The sequence below is a fragment of the Macrotis lagotis genome, chromosome 5, assembly GCF_037893015.1.
Source record: "Macrotis lagotis isolate mMagLag1 chromosome 5, bilby.v1.9.chrom.fasta, whole genome shotgun sequence".
NCBI lineage: Eukaryota > Metazoa > Chordata > Mammalia > Peramelemorphia > Peramelidae > Macrotis > Macrotis lagotis.
Genome location: NC_133662.1, coordinates 64840352 through 64847191, shown reverse-complemented (window position 1 = coordinate 64847191; position 6840 = coordinate 64840352). Strand labels below are relative to the sequence as shown.

The 6840-nt window shown below is 35.1% G+C and overlaps 1 pseudogene; it reads left to right on the top strand.

Annotated features, from left to right (window-relative positions):
* Positions 1 to 302: 302 nt before the first annotated feature.
* LOC141489725 (NF-kappa-B-repressing factor-like) lies at positions 303 to 2091 on the top strand (annotated as a pseudogene).
* The last annotated feature ends 4749 nt before the right edge of the window (positions 2092 to 6840 follow it).

Here is a 6840-nt window from a genome sequence, read left to right as displayed (position 1 = left end):
AATAAGGGGTGGCTAGGTGGCGCAATAGATAAAGCACCGGCCCTGGAGTCAGGAGTACCTGGGTTCAAATCCGGTCTCAGACACTTAATAATTACCTAGCTGTGTGGCCTTGGGCAAGCCACTTAACTCCAATTGCCTTGCTAAAACCTAATTTTTTTTTAATTTTCAAAAAAGAATGAAGAATAGAGAGAATTTCGCAGTGACCTGCATAGGGTCAAATTCCTTCCAAAAAAGCAAGCTGCTTCCATACTACTCGTTTTGAACCTGTACACTTTATAGCTAGTAGTAATAAAGATGAAAGAATGGAAGATCGTTCAGACACACAAATACAACAAGCAGACTCTATCATCAAGCAGTTAGACACGTACCAAGAAGATGCTAACAACAGTTCCCAAGGTCAAAAGTCTCAGTATTCAGAAACAAATTGTGCTCACACTAATAACCAGACTGCAACAACCAGCATGTTATCAGATGGTAGGAACCCTTCCCTAAGAAGTGCATCCCACTCTCCTCCATCCTCTCATTCAGCTGCTGTATCTTCCCCATCAGTAAAATGTTCAGAATCAGACATAGTTGGGAAGTAACAGTTTATTTAAACACTTTCTGCAATTGTTTGCAAGATCCTTTCAGGGATTAATCTTGGAGCTAATAAAATTAATTACACATATACACTAATATGTTGCATATGTTTCTTTAAAAGAACCTCCCGCCACATCCCCAGAAGTAAAACAAAAAATAATTGATGGCTCTGCTTGTGAAGTTAGGTGCCACAGTACCTATCTGACTACAGGTTATGCTTGTAGCAAAAATGGTTCTAAGAATCAAGTAGGTCATAAAGCTCTTGCAAAAATCTGGTGAGGTTAGAGTTATTACAAGGAAATTTAAACATATTTATCAAGATGACTTCATGATATGTCATATTGGTGTATAATCACAGGATTTTGCTCTAGCCCTTAAAGCCCCAGAAGATTCCTCTGTCCAAACTGGGTCCGAGCAGTCAGACTTTGCTTCCAGTTTCCAACATTGTACTAATTTTTTTTTTCTCACAGAAAATGCAAAGGATGCTATCAGAATCCTAAACAATCCTGCCTCATTCAACCAAGTGACAATTGAATACAAGCATGAGGTGATACCAAATCCCAAGAGGTGCTGTCAGGTATTTTTTCAAGGGCACTTTTTAGCTGAATGTAATGGAAGCAAAAAAATCATCAAACATGCAGTTGTTTCTAAAATATAGAAAATTCTTCAAAATACCCAATCTGATAGCCCAGTTGTCTAAGCTACACAGATTCAAACAGTAGACTATTCACTTAACAGATCTGGAAACAAAGATTTAAAGGATCTTGTAATTTATGAGAATTCCTCAAATCTTGAATGCACACTAAATGATACAGTTCAGTTCAACAAAATGACTGTCAAGTATATTTTTCAAAGGCTTATAGACCTGAGGTGGAAATACAAGGTGATTCTAGAGAATGAATTCATCATATAATCAATTGGGGTGAAAAAGTTTGTCAGACATGCAGTTTGAGAAGAAGCTGTGAAAATGCCTAAAAAGACTCAGTCAACTGTCATTAACAACCTGAAGAAAGGTACTATTGAGGATGTGATTTCAAAATGAGATTTGAGGTCACTTAGTAGAAGAAGCTTATAAACAAGAAATCAAAGAGGATGATATTGGGAAATCAACTCTTAAGAAAAATGGGCTGGACAAGGGGTGGGTTAGGAAAATGTGGGGAGGGTATCTCTGAAACCATGTCAGCTAAAGAGCAGCATAAACAGGGAGGCCTATGGCTTGATGTGGAGAGAGGAAATAAAATTGCCAAGAAAGATATTGAACAGATCATCAGAAATTATGCATGGTCAGAGAGTCACACAGATTTAACTTTTTATACAGAACTTACCAATGATGAATGTAAACAACAAATACATCAGATTGCCCAAAAATATGGTCTTAGGAGCAAATCTCATGGAATGGCACCAGAAAGATATTTGGTGGTAGGTTAAAAATAGTGTAAAGATTTATTAGATAAGATCAAACAGGAAGGCCATGTTGAACATCATGAACTTGTTATGCCTCAAGAAGACTGAGACCAAAATTATCATATAAACACCTCCTAACATTCTGTGACATGTATTAGAAATATTGTATTTTCTGGTTGTCAGAAATATTGGTTCTAAAGTAACATAAAACTTTGCTCTTTTTAATTACATAGGTTGCACTAGTATATAGTCCAAAAGACAAAAATGTCCTTTATGTCCTTGATGTTAGTAGTTATTTTATATTGTGATGTGATCATGTGAAAACAAAAAAATACACTCAAATATACACCACTTCCCTTTAAAATATCCCTTGTATTTTGCTCTAAAAGGACTTTTTACTTTGTTTAAAGAGTAAAGTGATTTGGAGTAAATGTGTTTAATGATCTCACTACAATAAAACTACAACTGTCAACAACAAAAAAATTAAATAAGGCCTGCCCATCAATGTTTAAACAAGTTATGGTAAATGAATACTATGGAATAGTGTTGTTCTATAAGAGCAATAAGAAACCATACATGTTTTCTAGAGAAGCATGTAATTAGTTTCAAGATCTGATTTAACTAAAGGAGTACATCCAAGAACACAATGTACACATTAACAACATTGTGAGGTGATCAAGCTTGATGGAGGCAGCTTCTTTCAGTAGTTCAGAGAGCTAGGACAAGTGTATTAGACTTGCTATGGATGGACAATGTTATCCCTATGCAGAGGAAGAAAAACAAAACAACCAAAACAAAAACAACAAAACAACTTTTTCTGATGAACACATTTTAAAAATTATCTCTAATGTATCTCTTTCCCTTAATCCTAATTCCTCAGACAGAAAATGACTAATCTGTAAACATTTTTTATCAAATATATGTATATACAATGCTAACCTGACTGTTCACCACTGAGGGGAGAGGGGCAGGAAGGGAAGGTGGAAGGATATTTTGTAACTTAAAAATATACATGTGCATATGGATGAAAAAAAAATAAATAATAGAAAAGATCAAGAAAGGTTTTAAATTGTAAACATTGACAATGTTCAGTGAAAGTCTGGCTCATTCAGGGGAAAGGGGATATAAGATAGGAGGATGGAAAAGTCATCAGAAGGCTTTTAACCACAGTGCAGTCCAAGTCCTGGCAGTTAGAAAACAGCACAGGTGGTGGCAGCTAGATAGCAAGTCCACATGGAGGGTTCCAATCCCAAATGGAGTGTGAGCCCTGGGAATACTGGGGTAAAAGACAGGACCACATTGGTTACAAACAACTGCATAGGCAGTCTGGACATAAAGGGGGAAAGAAACATTTGCATTTGCAATGCCTGGGCTGCATAAATAACAACTTGGCCAGTCATAAGCCAGGGATCATACTCCTCTACCAACACAAAAAGTCTGGGTCTATATTCCCTATACTCCAGAAGCAGAGCTCAAACAAACAAAATTAGTAAAAGAAAAAAAAAACCAAAACCTAAAACAGCACTAACTATAGAAAGTTAATATGCATTTAGAGATGATAAAATGCCCCTCAGAAGAAGAAAACAGTGACCAAATACCTGCATGGGAAATCTCAAAGGAGGCTATGAATTGGACTGACAGCCAAAACTTCATAGAATAGCTTTAAAAGAATTAAAAAACTAAAGAAGAGTGGAAGAATAAAAATGGAAAAAAGAAATGAGAACCATGCAGGAAAATTTTGAAAAATTGACCAAAGAAATTAATTGCTTTAAAAGTAAAAATAATCAACTGGAAAAAGAATGTAATTCTTCAAAATATAAAACTGTCAACTCAGCAAAATGTTAAATTGAACAACTGGGAAAGGAAACAAAGAGCCCTTTAGGAAAAACAAATGACCTGGAAAATAGATCCAGAAGTGAAAATTTATAAATAATTGATCTAACAGAAAGACTAGATGATAAAAAAAAAAGATCATGGAAAATATGTTTCTGGAAATTATCAGGGGAAACTGTCCAAATCTGCTAGATCAAGAAGATCGTCAATGAAAAAATACATGTAAATCTTCCAGGAAAGAGATCTCAAGATTAAAAACTCCAAGTCCAATCATAGCCAAATTCCAGAATTCTCAAAAAAAAAAGGAGGAAACTACTGCAAACATTCAAAAATGAAGCAATTTAAATACAAAAGAAACAGAATTATACTGGACTTATCAGCTTCCACATCGAAGGATCAAAGGACCTGGAATAGAGTATTTTGGAGGCCAAAGGATTTTGTCACAACCAAGAACTTTCTATCATACAAAATTCATCTTTTTCTGTCAGGGAAAAAAATGGATGTTCAATGAAAAAGAGGACTTCCAAAATTTCCTGATCAAAAGACCAGATCTGAACAGAGAATCTGATCTTCAAATAAATGACTCAAGAGATATATGAAAAGGAATTTGGAAAGGGGGGAAAACCAGTAACAAATATTAGTTGACAACATTAAATTATATACAACCGTACAAGGAAGGATAACACTTGAGAATTATATTTCTCTTAGGATAATGAAATGATTGAATATAGTTGAAGAGAATGTACTCAGAAAATTTGGGTATGGTCAGTTCTTGTACATCTATTGAAGAAGACCAAAACTACATGGATATTTTTGAGACAAATTAGTTTATCCCACTGTGACTGAGCAGACCACGATAAGCTCAGAATGCTCTACCACAGGTACTGCCTTATTATTCCAGATGAAAAGCGGGTATGTTTGCTCTTAACTTGTGTGTCTCACATTTCTTCTAACCCACTTTAATTCTATGTTGATCATCAACACTTTCTCTAATGAGGGCATCCTATGTTGAGCTGCCCTGTGCCATAGTCTTCTATATCTTACAATCAATTATAAAGGTCTTAAGGGAGATCTTCAGGGTGACACAGTACTTAGAGTATTTAGACATTCAATACTTAATTAAATGAGAAGTGACTTTACTTTTTTTAAATACTTAGACGTTTTTAGTATCATAGGGGTTGAGGATGGAAACCTAATAAGACTGGTTAGACATAAAGAGATTAGGATGTGATCTTTAATTCATTCTTTGGTTAATGAGTGTTTATATACCATGGTTAGGGAGATAAATGGAGGGAGATGTGAGGGAGAGCATATCTAATTCTTTCATTGGGGAGTACTGAAAGTCAATGGTTGGAATATATAGAGATGGAGGAAGAGTATACTTAGAGGGACTGGACATGAAAACATTGTGAAAATATTTTCTTTTACTTGATATTTTGGATAAAATTGGAGGGACAGTGCATGGGGGAGTACAAATAGTTTAAGAAATGATTTGGTTTCGTATGATGCTTTGGCTCATGAAGATTGAGTGTCCTTGGAGAAGGGAGCAAAGGGAGCAAAGTATACATTTATTATAATTTGATATGATTCATGAATTTTGAGAAGTGTACTTCTTATGAGAAAAAAAGAGGAAGGGTTCTTAGTGACTATGAGACTATGCTGCATATAAAGCATTTGATTGATTGAACTTGGAAAGTACTTTGATAGTATGCCTTCTTTCCTTTCTTTTTGCAAGGCTTTGGGATTAAGTGACTGACCCAAAGTCACAGAGATAATTATTAAATATCTGAGGCTGGATTTGAATTTAGGTCCTCCTGACTCCAGGATGGTGCTCTATCCACTGTACCACCTAGCTTCCTTTGCACACTCTAGCATCCCCTACAACACCTAGCTGCCTCAGAAGTATTTCTATCAGGTCAGTTAATACGAGCGTAATTTGACAAAAGGGATGGAAGTACAAGACAGGGTTAAAACAGTAAAATCAAATGAAGGAGAAAGCTAGGCATCAGTGAATAAATAGTACTAGGTGAAGAGACACAAAGACCTATTACAGTAGAGGGAAGGAAGGGAGAGAAAGTGCATTGAGTAAATTCTGGTCAATAGATTTGGCCCCAAGAGGAATAACATATATTCCCAATTCTGTTTAAAAATCTATCCTATCCTACAGGAAATGGAGCTGGGAAGGAAGAAGGGAAAGATAAAAGGGAAGGTGAAGGTAAGTTGAAATTTAAAAATTTAAAAAAAGATAAAGGGGAAAGACAGAAAAAACTATAGTGAGGAGGAATATGAGAAAAGGAAAGAGAAAAATACAAATGGAGAAAGAGAACATGGAGGGAAATAAAAAATTAATAATCTTAACTGTTGAGGGCAGTTAGGAGGCATATATATCGTACTAGAGATATATCATCCTGGCCCTGGAATCAGGAGGACCTATGTTCAAATCCTATCTAAAACATTTACTAATTACTTAGCTGTGTGGACTGGGGAAAATAATTTAACCTTGCAAAAATGCTCCCCCTCCAATAAATTAGCAATAAATTAGAATTGGATGAACTCTCCCATAAAATAGAAGTGGACAGCAAAATGTATCAAAACCAGAATCCTCCTATGTGCTGTCTACAAGAAACATTACTGATGTAGAGAGATACACACAGGATAAAGGTAAAAGACAGGACCAAATTAGACTATGCTTCAGCCAAAGTAAAACAATCAGGGATAGTGATACTGATCTCAGATAAAGCAAAAGCAAAATTAGATCTCATTAAAAGAGATAAGGAAGGAAACTGGATCTCCTTAAATGACATCATAGGTAATGAAGCTATATCATTATTAAATATATGTGTATATATATATATATATATATATATATATATATATATATATATATATATACCAAATAGTATACCATCTAAATTCTTAGAGGTGTAGTGGGAATAAATTGCAAATAGACATAGATAGCAAAATAACAATTATGGGGGACCTCAACCTCCTCTCAGAACTAGATATATCTAACTATAAAATACA